Here is a 15310-nt window from a genome sequence, read left to right as displayed (position 1 = left end):
TGTAAAGTCATGCTATAATAATTTGCAGTTGATGCATGCAACTCAATTAGCATTACCAGTAAACACAGAGATGATATGCAAAACCTGTGTTTAGAGTCTGGTCAGAACACAACCCTCTGTCCCTGCCTCTTCAGAATAAAACGAACATATGGGATAGACAGATACTTTATTTATCCCCTAGGTGAAATTCATGATATTGGGATAATCAAAGGATATGTGCAATATAATAAATATTAAAGCTAATAAATGTGAATTGTATATTATGTTTTCTTTTTCACTCATTAACAGTCAAGTCTAGTCTTTTGAAGTCAAAATGTTGAAACAGCGCCACCCACTCCTCCACTTCACTACTGTGGCCAGAGATGATATTGCAGCTTTTGCCGCTTGGCTGTTGCCATGGTGACGAGTACCACGCCGGAGATGGGGGAAACGTTAAAAACAGTATGATGGTCAATTAATCCAAAGGCACCGGTCTAAAGGGCAGAGAGAAGAACTACTCTGTAAAACTACGACGTTTTTCTTTATTCATGGTGTGTCTGTGTTCCACAACAATGACTGAAATAACTGGATTTTAAAAATAGGCAAAAAGCTTCTGTAAATGCCAGGGCACACCATAAGCCTACCTGCGTGGTAGTATACCCATAAAATTAGAAATTATAAAAATATAATGCTAAAAAAATTATATCTTTCAAATGGGATTTAGTCAGAATTTGGAATATTTTTATTTTATATCTTTTCCCCGATAAAATGACATTAAAAACTATTAAAAAACGAAAAATCTTACTCAGGAGGAATTATGTTTTTTTTATTTTTATACTAAAAACCTTTAAAATAAGTATAAAATAAATAAATTATACAACATTTTTCCCAAAAAAGGGGGTGGGGGTGGGGGAAAAAAGCTACAGTGGAATAGTTTTTCCTTTCTACAAGTGGTTGAGTCTAATGTCAGACTTTACACTGTAAAACCCAATAAACAAACAGTAGGCGTGTGACAGGTAATGTGCAGAAACCTGGATGTTGATTACCTGCCTCTCACAGGCATGTGTGTGTTATCTGGAGTTCAGCGTTAGTTCCCGGCTGGAGGTCCGCCCGCCTCAGCCCTGCGCAGTCAACCGTCAGCAGCGCCACTGGGTGCGGGGATATCCCGGTGAAAAGGAAGCCTGTTCCGGGGGGTGAGTGTGACATCTCTACCGGTCAGCTCTCTGCTCCGTGTCCGTGTGGCTCGTCTCTCTGCCGCCTCTCCGTGCACCGTTGTCAGGCGTAAAGCCGCGAACGGAACCGTTTTTTTGGGTTTTTTTTTTTGTGGGTCTTGTTAGGTGACAAGAGACTGGCCGGAGGCCCGGTGACCCACATTCTTATCTAATGCTGCATGTTAGCTTAGCTTAGCTTAGCTTAGCTTAGCTTAGCTAGCTCCGGCTAAAAGTGGGTTGTGCGTACAGTACGTGGTTTGCAGACGAGTTCAACGCTCGCTACGTTAAACTGTAAAGTCGCTTGCCTGCGGAAAAAATTAACGGCTGTGTGATTTTTTTTCCCGGATAGTTGAGCCTCGACAGTGTTTGTCCTGTGTCGCAGTAGGTTTGCCAAACTATAAAAAGCTGTTGTTTTTTGTCTGTGTAATTGACGTTAGCAAAGTAAGCTAGGTGGCGTTAGCCTTCTAGCACTGCCCGGGTTTTGCCGGCCGGCATCAGCGGCAGCGGGGGTGGGGGGGGTGGTGACCGGCGGAAAGACGTGCTTGTACCCGGGGCTTGTCACTTCACGGCCGGCTGTGGTACAGGGGACTTTACATACCTGAAAGCCGCACACGTCTTCCCTTCAGCTACTGCCTCCTTTTTTTTTAACGGTATGTCTGTTTTTCCCTTGGTGTTAATTACTAGATCTGTGGCAACTGCGTTTCACTCCCACTTTCCAGCATTTGTTTTTTGCATATATCTGCTTTGCTGTTATCACCTAGTCACTTCATATGTTGTTGTACCTGTCAGACGTGTCCATAAATGCCTCCGTAACGCTGTAATAATGTCTGAGTTGTGAATGATTTGGACCAGAACCACACGGGGCTACCTGGTACCACGATGAGCTGTGCAGATCAGAGATGTCTTAATTGTGATCCAGCCTCTTACATGTGAAAACAAGTGTCTAATAGTGATGGCTGCTTCTTGCAGTGAAATAAAGTTTATATTTGATTCTTAAAAATGTCATCAGAATACAGTGCCATGACCAGCTCTGGTATTTATTGAGATAAACAGACAAGAATGGCCATATTGAATCTCTAAACTCAGGTTCATGTTGTTTCAAACTTTGGGATGGTGACTCAGATTTAGTGTTTTTCAAGAATGAACTTAATGGTTTCTGTGAGTTAAAGAGTTTAATACACAGCTTCAGTGATAAATGCCCTTTGAAGTAATTTGAATCTGTACATTTGGATTCATATAGCGTGACGTGTTCTGGTGCAGCAGTCTGATACAGTTCAGTTATACCAACAGTTTCCTGTCAAATTTATTTTAGCCTGATGTTTTACAAAGATACAAGTCCGTTAGTAAAGGATGTTGAAATGATTTTTCTACATATCTGATATTAGAGCGATGCATCAGTTCTCATCGTTCATCATCTGTCATTGTAATAGTTGTTATTTGTTTGTGTTGGCTTTTGATTTGAGTATGAGTTGAACCAAAATGATTTCCTAAATACTTGAGAATGCAAGCTGATAAATAATTCTTTGTAATATTTTGTTTTTTGGGCTAAACCTCTGTAAAGAAATTCTATTTCAGTACTTCATGATTTTCTTTTGCATGTCGCCCATGCAGCCAGAGGTGATTGTAAAAATGAAAAACAATCACATTAGAGAGTGATACTTTGAAAGAGGCCATTGTTAATTAATAAAACCTTCCAGATGTATATACACACACACACACACACACACACAGAGTTGTCGGAGCTGTTAGTGGAGCATGGAAAAATACTTTGACACCTTTTTCTTGTTGCTGGTGTTACGGCTTGCTGCAGGTGAGGAGAGGAAACAGGAAACACTCTCTCTCCCTCCCTCTCTCCTTCTCATTCTGCAAACCTGTAGTGTCTCTGCTCGTTGTGATGACTGGTGCCTGCTCGTATGTTTCACTGTTGCTTTTACACACGTTTAGCAAGTTGGACACGTTTATAATTATACCCACGTTTCATCATAAACTTTTACAATTCTACAATTTATAGGTGTTACGAGCGTCATATAGTTGTTCTGAGAAGTAGCAGGGCAGAACTGGCTGCAGTGTTTTCTTTAAACAGAGGAGGGGGTGCGACTGACAACACCGCGAGGGAGGAGGGAGCGAACACGCACAGATTACATTAGTACATGCTACGCCTAATAATGTAATTATTAGACGCCTGTCATGTCAGGCTGTTCCGATGCAGAGGAGCCTGGGTGATGTTCTCTGGCTTTGCACTAATGCAGGCAGCTTGAATCATTCAGTGGACTGATGGTACGGCTGGTACTGTACGTCCCTGATGCTGGTAGTGAGCAGACTGTAGGTTTGGGAATCAAACGTCAACACTTTTATGGACAAACTGATTTGGTTTTATACCATCGAGGATCCAAAAACACCTTGTCATTCGATACTAGGGCTGCAGGATATGTGAAAACATTATTATTATTTATTATTTTGCATATTGTGATTATTTTGGCAGATATTGCGATATGAGTCTGGATTTTAGTTTCTATTAAATTTTGCAGCTGTATTTGACACCAAATCTAAGAGTAAATGAGTAAATCTCATCAGCGTCAGTGAGCCAATAAGCACGCAGCGTGCTTGGACTGATATCTAATTATCATGGTGTTGGGCTGTTTATTTACACGAACATGTTTGACATTATATATATATATATATATTACCTATATGTTCTTTTAGCATTTCAAAGAAAAAAGCGGCTGTAATATGTAATAACTACGCAAGAGAGGGGCTTTTAAAACTTATGATAAAGTGCTTCTTTTACAAAATGAAATAAAAAGTGTAGCTTGACTTTCCATTTTTATGGTTGACTCTAACAGTCTCATCTTTACAAGTGTAAAGCTTTTACACTTCTTCTTTCTTTCCCTCTTCTATCCCACTTTCCCCTTTTGATCATCTCCCTGATTTGACTCGAGTTGCAGTGAGTGTGGCTGAGTTGCGTCACGTGACCAGTGCTGCAAAGGCTCGAAAAGCTGTGAATTGCAGATTGCAGAATTTAATAACTCACTAGTTTATGGTTATATGTACTGGTCCGGATCGGACGGCATCTGGGTCGGGATTATATTGTAATAAAAAAATGGATTTGATCAAATTCGGTTCTGAAAAAAGTATTGTTAAGAATCGGTATTGGACTCAAGTTATCGGTATCAATACTGATATGGAAGGTTTTTGAACGACCCGCAGTCCACAGAGCGAAGCTTGTTATCAATGGGAGACTGTTGACGGCAGCTGCAGTCAATGTGTAATCCAGACTCCATGTTTTGCCTCTAGAAACTAAACTGTACATTCACAATGTCGGTAGAATGACTTCTATCACCTCAGGGTCGAATCCTCCGTCTGACGTCACTGAGAAATTTCATATGCTACAGCAACCGAAGTGGTGCATGACTCATATACCGGATTTACACGCAAAAAATCTTCATCCTTGACAACCTTTGTGTTTGTGTTTTCTAACATACATAACTAATTTCTTTAAAGGCAAGTATGTGTGTTTGCTCCAGCTGGTCAGACCTGCTGTAATGAGGTCGATGATGTCTTCTTACTTACCACCTTAAAAGTTAAAGGTTTAGTAAAGGTAGAAACTTGACGCTCTCTCAAGATGCTGACAGTCGTTTGGCTTCATCCTCCCTCATCATTCGTCACTCAATACTACCACTATAATGACAAAGGGAAAAACAGAATTATAGAAATGTTCTCAAATTTATCAGAAAGGAAAAACTGAAATATCACATTGACATAAGTATTCAGGCATTTTACTGTGACACTTGATGCTTCTACACCTCGAACTTTTTGTTCTCAGTTCTAAGTGTCATGTCTGGAGGAAACCAGGAGCCGCTCATCACCTGTCCAGCATTATCCCAAAGGCGAGGCATGGTGGAGGCAGCTTCAGGCTGTGGGGCTGTTCCTCAGCAGCAGTGACAGGGAGACTGGTCAGGGTTGAGGGGAAGCTGAACGGAGAAAAGTACAGAGATCCTTAATGAAAACCTGGTCTGCAGCGCTCAGGATCTCAAACTGAAGGTTCACCTTGACCCCAAGCGCACAGCTAAGACAGCACAAGACAGGCTTAGCGACACCTCTGTGAACGTCGCTCGAGTCCTGACCTGAACCCACCTTAAGATCTCTGGACATCCTGAAAATCCACATCCAACCCGCCAGAGCCTGAGAGGATCTGCAGAGAAGAATAGCAGGAAATTCTCAAATCCAGATGTGCAGAGCGCTGCGATGTCAGACCCAAGAAGACTGGAGGCTTCAATCGCTGCCAGAGGTGCTTCAACTAAGTCCTGATCAGAGCGTCTGAATACTTGTGTCAGTGTGATGGGGTGTTGAGTGCAGATTAACGTAAAGAAACAAACATTTGGCAGATATTGCGATTTCAGTTGGAATGGTTGATTTTTGTCGGATCTTGTGCCAAACAAACATGTTTCCTTTACGTCTGTAGAATATGATCTGTAAGTCGAGGCCGCAACACTTACAGCGCTAACAACAACAACAACAACAACAACAACAACGTGGTGACACATTTGAACTTTACCAAGAAAATTGCAGCTCCATCGATTTGGATGTTGCACTTGGCCGTATTGTGATTTCTATTTAATGTGCAGCTGTTTTCGCCACCAAATTTAAGGAGTAAATGATTCAGTCTCATCAGCGTCAGTGAGCCAATCAGCATGCAGCACACTTGGACCTAGATCTGTTAATCCTGGTGTTTGGCTGCTTATTTACACAAACATGTTTGAGTGTGTAAAGAGACTGAGCTTAAAACTAAAACTAAAGTAAAACTAAAATTTCCACCGTAATGTGCATTCAGTTAAAACTCAAAGAGGCGGATTTGAAAAGAGTGACGGGGTCTGAATACTTTCTGAATACACTTTTTCTTGTTGATGTTACCGTGTGCGGATTTAGGAGGCGGCATGTGACTTCATCATCGCAGCGTTTAATATGCTGCCCTCACCAGCAGAGCTCTGATAGGTTTATAAACTGATGTTTTCCACTCACGGCCCTGCGGCAGATAATTTGATGCCTCCAATATTTGGTCTGCTTCACACAGTAATTGATGCTTGTTGAAATGAATGAGGTTCTTGTTATTTTATTGCCTGTTTAAGTTTTATTAGACAGCTGTGTTATACTGCTTCCCCGCTTGCCATTTAAAATGATTTCATGAAGTACAGTATAATATATATTTGCCCAAAAGGCCTTTTAGCCAATCACCACAAAGCTTACATTACATACATGTAACACTCCCCCAGACCATCGAATACCAGGAACTATATAACTATCATGCAGTGCAACAGTACAGCAGCATATATATCTATATATATATATATCTATATATATCACAAGCTCTTAAAAAGAGGACATCCACTGACAGCAACATCAGCTGCAGAGAAATCCATTTACCACACTGTTTCTGTGTGACTGACCTTTCTCTGAGAGCTGAGTGGTGGAATCGGATCCACAGACTTCGTCAGCAGTTTTTTCTTCCTAAACACAGTTTATCACCAAAAATAAAGTTCCAATACTTTTTTTAAAAGTTATATTTAAAGTTATTTTTTGCCTTCATTTTGATAGCGACAGTGACAGAGTGACAGGGAAGTCGGGTAGAGAGAGGATGATATGCAGCCAAGGGCCATGGGTCGGACTTGAACCCACGCCACTGCGGTTAGGACTACACCTTCATGGTACGCACTCCACCAGGCGAACCACCGTGGCGCTCCGCAATGTTTCTTTACTTGACAGACGACATATCTCTGTGGGATTAGTCTCAGTGTGTTTAACGATGGCTCAGTAAGACCAGCTGACGAGGCGAAGCAGGACACGTGTTTGATGTCGCTCTTTTGTGTTAATGGGTTACTGGTGTAATGGCTGAATTTCTCTAACATACATGTTAGGACTGGACATCACACACACACACACACACACACACACACACAACCCTGGCGTTATGTCACCCATTGACACTGAACTCACGTGTTTTAGGCTGCAGCAGCAGGCAACTATAAGAAGCAGAAAACATACATAAAAGATTCAGAAACTCGGTCTGTGCAACAAAAGCTTTGTCACTCAGCTGGTAAAAGTGACTGAATAGTGACAGTGTGGAGCCGATGATTGAACCGGGGTTCAGTTTGCATGTAATCGCTCTTCCTTCATCAACATGTGTCGTAGTTTTTGACTCAAAACAACCTTTTATGTAGCTGTGTGTGTGTGTGAACCGCACTGAGGTGACTGTATGTTGTTTGCTGTAAATTTAAATTTCATTTTCATAGATAAAATAAAAGTAGTAAAATATAAAAGCACAGGATAAATGTCGCCTTTAACTGGGAACTCAGATGTTTTTCACTTGTGTTCAACAGGTTGACCTACATGTAGATCAGGGGCAATCGACGACGATCTTAGACTGACGCTTTCTGGTTTTACTATGATCAAGAAAAAAATGGGTCAAATCATTTGGGTGTTCTCTAGAAAAAGTGTTGTCATAAGACGTGCAGCAGTTTTCTGTAGAATCAGCGTCCTGGTCGAGCTTAAATTAGTCATTAGCAAATGAATTGAGAGTGTTTTTGTTGCTGCGACTGATTGTTGTAGTGAAAGATGTGATGTGTTGCGAGAGATGTTGTTGTGCCAAAGAACATAACGAGTTTACTGCAGTGAGAGACCAGAAACTGGGAAGAGTTCCCTGAAGAGAGGAGCTATAATTATCAAGTTGAAACACGAGAGCAATAGGAAATAAAGACTAAACAAACAAACTAAATAAAAAGAGAATCACAGTTTCTCTGTGTTGGATTATAACGTGTTTATTTTTCTCCGGTTGCATCCTGAGCCAAGTGTCACAAAGTCAACCCCCGACCTTTAACCCTGACGCCGCCAGGTCTGTAGAGTTTGTTGAGGCAGAACCTTTTGTACATTAAAGGCTGTAAAAGAGTCATTTCACTGTGTCATGGTGAGCATTAAAAAGGTCAACTGGAGCAAACATTCAATTAGCGATTACTTGATTAGCAATTAAATTAATCAACATTTTTTTTATAATCAATCAATTGTTAACGCCGTTTGTCAAGTAAAAATGTGAAACATTTATCAGTTGCAGCCTCAAATATGTGATGATTTTCTGCTTTTCTGTGTTTTATGTCATTTTAAATTCAACATTTTGGGTTGTGGTGTGGATTATTTTTTAGATTTAACCTTGAATTAATAGTAGATGAGAAAAAAAACGCACAGATTAATCAATAATGAATTTAATAGTTTGATAGTTACAGTCCCAGCCCTACATTAATTTAAATGCCTTATTTCATGCCACTGAAAAGCGCATAAAAATACTCATAAATACTGTGACTGGTGTTCAGACATTCCACTTAATCGAGTATTTGGTTCTGTGAAATCAAAGTGACAGTTTGTTTACACTGATGTTTGATGTCCCAATAAAATAAGAAAAAAGCGGTATCTTATAAAAACATGGCGGGAATCCTTCAGATCAATGATCCTGAGTTATGAGGCCAATGTATTATCATGAGTAGCACATGAACGCCACTTTACGGCTGGTTGTAAGTGCTAGCATGATAAAGTCCTTGATCATGAAGGGTTATAAAATATGATAAGTCCCGGTCATCAAACACTTACTCGCACGCACACTTACACACTTACACACTTACACACTTACACACTTACACACCTTTAGCACCAGGTGTTATCATCGCGAGACGAAGTCAGACTCGGGTTTACATGCATCTGCTTCTGAGAGCAGATGCTTGTGTTTACATTGCCTGGAAGGAGACCTCCTTCCCAGCTGATGGCCAGGGGCTCAGTTTGTGATTGAACTTCCAAAAGATGTGTGTGTGTGTGTGTGTGTGTGTCTGTGTGTGTGAGTTCAGAGCTGCTCTCTTATTTCTGCAGTGCTGTGGGAGGCTCACGATGACCCAGATGTTTTAGCTCTGATTTAGTAATGTGAGTTTCTTTGCTCTAAGCCGCTCGCTGGTAAACGTAGCTTTTCTCCTTCTCCGTTCAACAGGTGAAGGATTCAGACAAGTCGACCACAGAGCCGCCCGTCATGAGCTGAAGCGGTTACCTGATCAACCACCACTCAAAGACAAAAGGTAAGACGTCATGGAAGTAACCCACTGAATGCTTTCTCTTGGGTGTGGACTGTTTTTGAGGATTTGTCACTTTAGGAAATTAGATTTAAACATTGCATCACAATAAGATGCTTCTACAAAAACCATTCAGTATTCTTTGGTACGTCAGCTGATTGTCTTGATTAGCTCGTTTGCTGATATTGCTTGTCTGTGCTAGCTGTGTCGGTGTCTGTAGACCTGTGACCAAGGTATAATACAAAAAAGACTCAGTCTGGATCACAAACATCTGGTTTTCATAATCTCGTAAAATCTGTTTACAGTTAAATATTACCCAAACTATTCACTAAACTCTTGAATACGATGATAATGATGATAACCGCCTTGTGTTTGTTCATCCACCCACAGTGTCACACTTCATCCAGGGTTTCTGGGGAAATGTTGTATCAAGGGACGAGTTAACGAAAGAATCATAATGTTTAATCACAGAAGTTTATTAGAGCTGCAATGATCGATTGATACTAAAATAATCGGCAACTATTTTGATTATTGTTTGACAGTTGAAGTGTTTTTCCAAGCGGTGATACTAAAAGCCTGCAGAGTCTCAAACATGATTTCCTGCTTTTCTGTGTTTAATATTTTTGTAAATGGAACAAAAATAAAACGAAAACAGACGTGTGATAAATATTAATCCTGAAGGAGGTTTATGCTTCCAGCAGCTTCTTCACTGCAGACAATACAAACCAGTGCAGACCAAGCAACTGAAACTAAAACAACGGAAGCAATGAAAAGATAATAATAAATAACAAGCTTAACAAAAAGACTAAATAATAACCTTAGTAATAGTAACAATAATGATAAGTTTGACTCTGAGAAACTGGACTGAATAATAAATCCATTAATTGGAAAAAAAATCAGCAGATTAATCGCTAAGGAAAATAATCCCCATAATCTACTATATCTGCAGGATTCAGTGTTTCAGGCTCAGACTTTTGGCTTTGGGAAAGTTACTTATGTTCAAGTTTAAAAAGTTTAACGCGCAGTAGATGCACAGACTGTGCAGGTAGTGAGAACATGCGACTGAGCGCTTTTGTTATCGCCTCAACATTTCTCTAATTCTGGTGTCCGAACTACTTACAGCCATTCTTACTTTGTGAGTACAGAGGGAAACTACAGCTTGCATGAAGAAACTACAAACATGGCAGCTCGGGAGTTTACATTATCATAACTTAGCTTCGTCCATAAACCTCCCCTCATGTTCCCATCCTCTGAAGAACACCAGGTCGTCTCAGTCCTGCTCTTATTAGAGACGGGGCTCACCTCCTCTGTTCAGGACATTTAGTACGCGAGCGTTAAGGGCTCATGGGAAATGTAGTTTGATGAGGCTGCTGGAAACAGAAATATTGAATAAACAATGATCTTGAGTAGTTCTTGGTTTTTAGCTGTTAGCATGAATGAAGATTTCTTACCTCTGGAACAAAACTTGCAGCTGGAAAATAATTTCAGAGCGTAACATTTAAAACTTCACTTTATATTTTAGGTTTAATGCTGATGAAAAAAACGTTTGCGGTCTTTTACGTGTCTTTACTGGCAGTGTACCAGCTTTAGTTCTTCCTCGAGCGGTGTAGTAGACAGTGTAAAGTCTCATGAGAAATAATTTGGGTTTCTTTTCAAGGTGATGCGATCTAATGACTGTTGCTCACAATTATTTTCATCATTGCTTTAAAACAACAAAACGTTTAGTCTGAAAAATATCACTAGGTTGTGGAAAACGTCAGAGTCCAAGGTCGCATAGTCAGTGTTCAGTGACAGATATGAAAAGTATTAAATGTTAAAAATAAAATGCAGACAAAACTAGCAAATCCTCCCACATGAGAAGCTGCTTTTCTTGAATCATCATTAATCAGCTGGTGAATTTGCTTTCTAGTAATGAATGTTTTGTTTTGGTTTTTTTTTAGAACTAATTCCAACAAGTAAAATCTTTTGTTTGACTTCAGCTTGATGGATGATGTTTGATATGGGATCGTGCAGTGACACACTGTGGAAGCGCTGTCTTTATCTGAGATTAACTGCAGTCAGTAAAGTAAAGTAGGCTAGGCGTGCCCTGACACATTAATCTGTGGAGTATAATATAATGTGGTGCAAAGTCTTCTGGGAAAGGACAAGGCCATATGTTCACATACAGCGCAGTCACGTGAAGTTGTAGCTTCAACTTGCTCAGAGGATCCCTGCTGCTGTGTGTGTTGGTTAGTCGGCACGATAAGCATTTATCTCATTTATAAATCACGTCAGTGTTGGTGGTCATGTGTCGCTCACATGTTCGGATCTTAAAGGTCCGCAGCTCTATACTCTTTACTGCCAGTCGCTCTTCTGGACTTCGGTGACCCACTTGGCATCCGTACGAGGCCCCTGGCTTGAGTTCCCGCTCCGCTGGGACAGGATGCCAGCAGCGGTCGAGGGGCCCCTGCCAACCGCTGCTGCTTGCCTCTCAAACATTCCTGTCTGTGGGCTGTGCAGCGAAAACGCAAAACAAAGACTCCTTTTGTGCTGCTGGTTCTGTGGATGCGTTTGCATCGAGTGGAAACACAGGTGGCTGCCCAGCGCTGAGGGTGTGCTGGGTGGAACTGAGCAGCAGTGTTGATGGTGGGCAGTGTTGACAAGCTTGTGCTGTGGATTTTCTTTTATTGTGACATTATTAAAACCGTCCTCAGTTGAGTCTTCCACCCCAGTCGTCAGGAAACAGAAACCTGCAGACTGAGGGGGATCACCTCTGTCTTGCTGCACACAGTTGAAGTGTTTTGTTGATTTGTGTGACCTCCTTGGCAGCGAGTCTGCTGCTTGCCAGCTGTCAGAAGCTGCGTAACATTATCCAAGATATTCCCCTGCACTTAGAGCAGAATGAGCAGCGCTCTCTTCTTTATTTCCCTCTAACCTGAGTCTCTGTATAGAGTGAGCGCTGTGGGCGAAAAATGATGCATCCTGACATTTGAATTTTAAAGACATATGGCGAAACTGTCTGTTTGGGCTTCAGTCTGCTGCTGCCTCAAGCTGCTCCAGCTATTGCATTTCAACAAGTAGTTTCAGCCCTCATTAGAGTGGTCCTCTAATATCCAGTGAGACTTTCCTCTCCGATGAAGCACAAAAATACAAGAGCTGCGTCCCTGGTGAATATTGATGTCTGTTTACTGTCAGATATTCACTGGGTACATTTAATACGTCTCCTATTATTTCAGCTTTCCTTCATTCCTTCTTTTTTGTTTTTTTCTTTTTTTTTTTTGCCGCCTCTTTGTTCTGCTCTGTTTGCCATGTCCCCTAATTTAATAGTGAAAGCACTCTGACATAAAGAATCTGCTTTACAGTAGAATAAGGATGAGAGGTCTTGCCTGTAGTTGGTTCCCTCTGAATGAGGTTTGCTGCGTGACAGAGGCCGACCTGTCACTGCTTTACATTGCACATGACAAAGGGAGTAACTCTATAGACTAACAACTCTCTGTGTATGATGGAGGGAGGATCAGCTGTGGAGGAATTTCAGCCAGGCTATTTTTACTCCGCACGGTGAGGCCGGTTGCTATGGTGTTGCCCATTAGCACCGTTGCTATGCTGGCATCTCGGTGCGGGGTGTGGCAGGGTGCGTGACGAGCGGCGCCATAGATCCACTTCACAGTGACTCATATCCTCAGAGCTCTGCTGCCCTATATCTGAGTATGAGTGCACACACCCACACACCACACACACACACACACACACACACACACACACACACACACACACTGAGACATCTAACAATGCTGTGTGAGCAATAGAGAAATTATGATAAAAGAGAGTTGACGTGTTTCAGGATGAAACATACTCTGTGTGTGTGTGTGTGTTTTGTGTGTGTGTGTGTGTGTGTGTGTGTGTGTGTGTGTGTGTGTGTGAGGTGTGTTGATCTGCCGGTTGTTGACGCAACTAAAAACTAATAATCAGCTGCTGGAAATTCAGCACCTTTACTCCTCTGCAGTGTGTTTTTTCCCCTTGACGTCTGTCCCCACCGAGGCTTAGGAAACACCCAGAAGCCTTTGTATCTCGTGTTGTTAAATGAGGGAACGTGATACGCCGGCGCTGTGATTCCCTGCTCGCACCTTTTTATGTGAAGTTGCCTGCTGCGTGAAATGTTGGGCTGCTGAAGGGTTTGTGTTGACGGGGAGTGTTGTGTTGTTGGTGAGAACAGGAAGGTGTTGCCTGTGGAGCTGTGATTAAGTTAGATCGGAGGAGGAGGAGGAAAGTAGGTCATTGGGCCAGCAGGTCAGTGAAGCACGGATGACATCACAGTTATACAACCCCCGCTCTCCCGTTACACAACGCCGGCTCCGCGCTGCAGCTACTGCTGCATCCTCTGCTGAGACACTGCTGTCAGGAGCTAATTTCCCCCATCTTCTCTTATTATGCTCTCATTTCACTAAGATCTGATGTCATTTCTTTTTGACTTCCTGTTTCTTTTTCCCTTTTTTTTCAGCCTTGATCTTTGCTCCAGTTAGCTTGTTGTTGTCAGCTGTTTGAGATGAAGTGCAAAAGCTGTGTTGTTCAGCTCCTGTTGTTCAGCATGAAGTCTGTAGATAAAGCTTCATACTACGACTCTCCGCCCTTTATAGTGCTGCCACAAAGTGTAGCTGGCCGCTTGTGTTGACAAAACACTGATCTCAGATAAGACGCCTATTCTCTGTAACTTATTTGTGTGTCTCATGCAATGAGCAGTGAAATGACACTGCATAGCTCCAAGTCAGTGGGCCATGATGAAACCTGCTCCACTCACTGTCAGTTTTCCCGTGCGTGTCCTCACATGAAGGTGTAAATACTCACAGCGCTGACTTCCTGTCCTTGTTTTGATGAAACTGGCACTGAGTTCATTTTTAGATTTAGATTTATTGTGCAGGTACAAAGCCAATGAAATGTAGTTAGCATCTAACCAGACATGCAAAAATAGTATTATTTACAGATAAGTGCAGGTTACTGCAGCATAAGTGATGCTGTATCTTACAAATATACAAAAACTATATATGTAAATGTTTTAGATCGGTATGTCCAGAGAAGTGGACAGAGTTAGAGAAGAGAGAGTGTTGATGTAAGGTACAGTATGAACAGCACACGTACAGTTGGTTAAATGTACAGTAACATTAAGCCTCAACACAGCAACAGTCGGTGCTGAACGGGATGTCGCTCACAGATCTCCTGTGTTGCTGCCATTAAATAGACTTTACATTAAATAGATTAAATGTGATCCGAGGTCAGGAGTTCATCTGAAACGTTTTCATCCTCAAAGTGGGTTTTGATGCATTTCAGTCTAATTAGTTCATTATCTTTATGTATTATGTTTGTTTTTTTTCCTGCTGCCTATTGAAACAAATGCATTGCTTCTAAAGTTAGAACAGTTGTCTTAAGTACTATCATGTGAAGCCGACATTAAAATTACATCAAGGAACCGAGCTCCATTATCGTGCTGTGTTGCTTTGATACCAGTTATATGAGTAAGTGCAGCTGTATCGTGAACGTGGCTCACAATAACAGACCACATGAAAACTCTTTGTGACTAAATATGAGCGAATACACACTCACGAATCTCTCACACAGGAAAAACTTCCAGTCAGATTAAAGGCGACGTATTTGACGTGACTGTAAATGTCAGTGTTTGTCACGATACATGAGGAGCAACGCTGAAGGGATTTTCTCGCCAACACAGATCAGCCATTGTGGTGAGAAAACCTCCCACACAGGTTGTGGAGGTAATTGGCTCATGCAAAAAAAAAGAAAAATGGGTCAAATATTTAGGCTAGACACCCAGTGGGTCTTCTTAATTTAATTTGACGGGCTATTGTAGGCATACCTGTGCAGCGGGAGGAGTGGAGTCAGGTGATGACGTGATGTTGTTTTGATTTTATAGGATCTTTTGTGAATCTGTCACATCCGCATTCAACGTGTCAAACATGACTCGCATGGCGTCTCCTCGTCCTCGTACCAAGCTGCTCTTCATATCGCGTCATTTAACTGTTTCCTGCAGTTCAG

At 41.6% G+C, this 15310-nt stretch overlaps 1 protein-coding gene across 4 annotated transcripts in view; it reads left to right on the top strand.

The window, feature by feature from the left end:
• The first annotated feature begins 1078 nt into the window (after positions 1-1078).
• clocka (clock circadian regulator a) overlaps positions 1079-15310 on the top strand; it is a 32877-nt gene continuing 18645 nt past the window's right edge. For 3 of the 4 annotated variants that reach the window (XM_023393230.2, XM_023393229.2, XM_023393224.2), the window contains exons 1-2: positions 1079-1172; positions 9211-9295. The gene's annotated coding sequence lies outside the window, so the exon portion shown is untranslated. Of the gene's footprint in view, positions 1173-1728; positions 1841-9210; positions 9296-15310 lie in introns of those variants that run through there. The other variant, XM_023393225.2, reaches the window with a different exon arrangement.

This window comes from Seriola lalandi, unplaced genomic scaffold (genome assembly GCF_002814215.2).
Source record: "Seriola lalandi dorsalis isolate HSWRI2012SDOR001 ecotype SW California unplaced genomic scaffold, Sedor1 jcf7180002054930, whole genome shotgun sequence".
Taxonomy (NCBI): Eukaryota; Metazoa; Chordata; class Actinopteri; order Carangiformes; family Carangidae; genus Seriola; species Seriola lalandi.
This window is presented reverse-complemented; position numbering and strand designations above follow the sequence as displayed.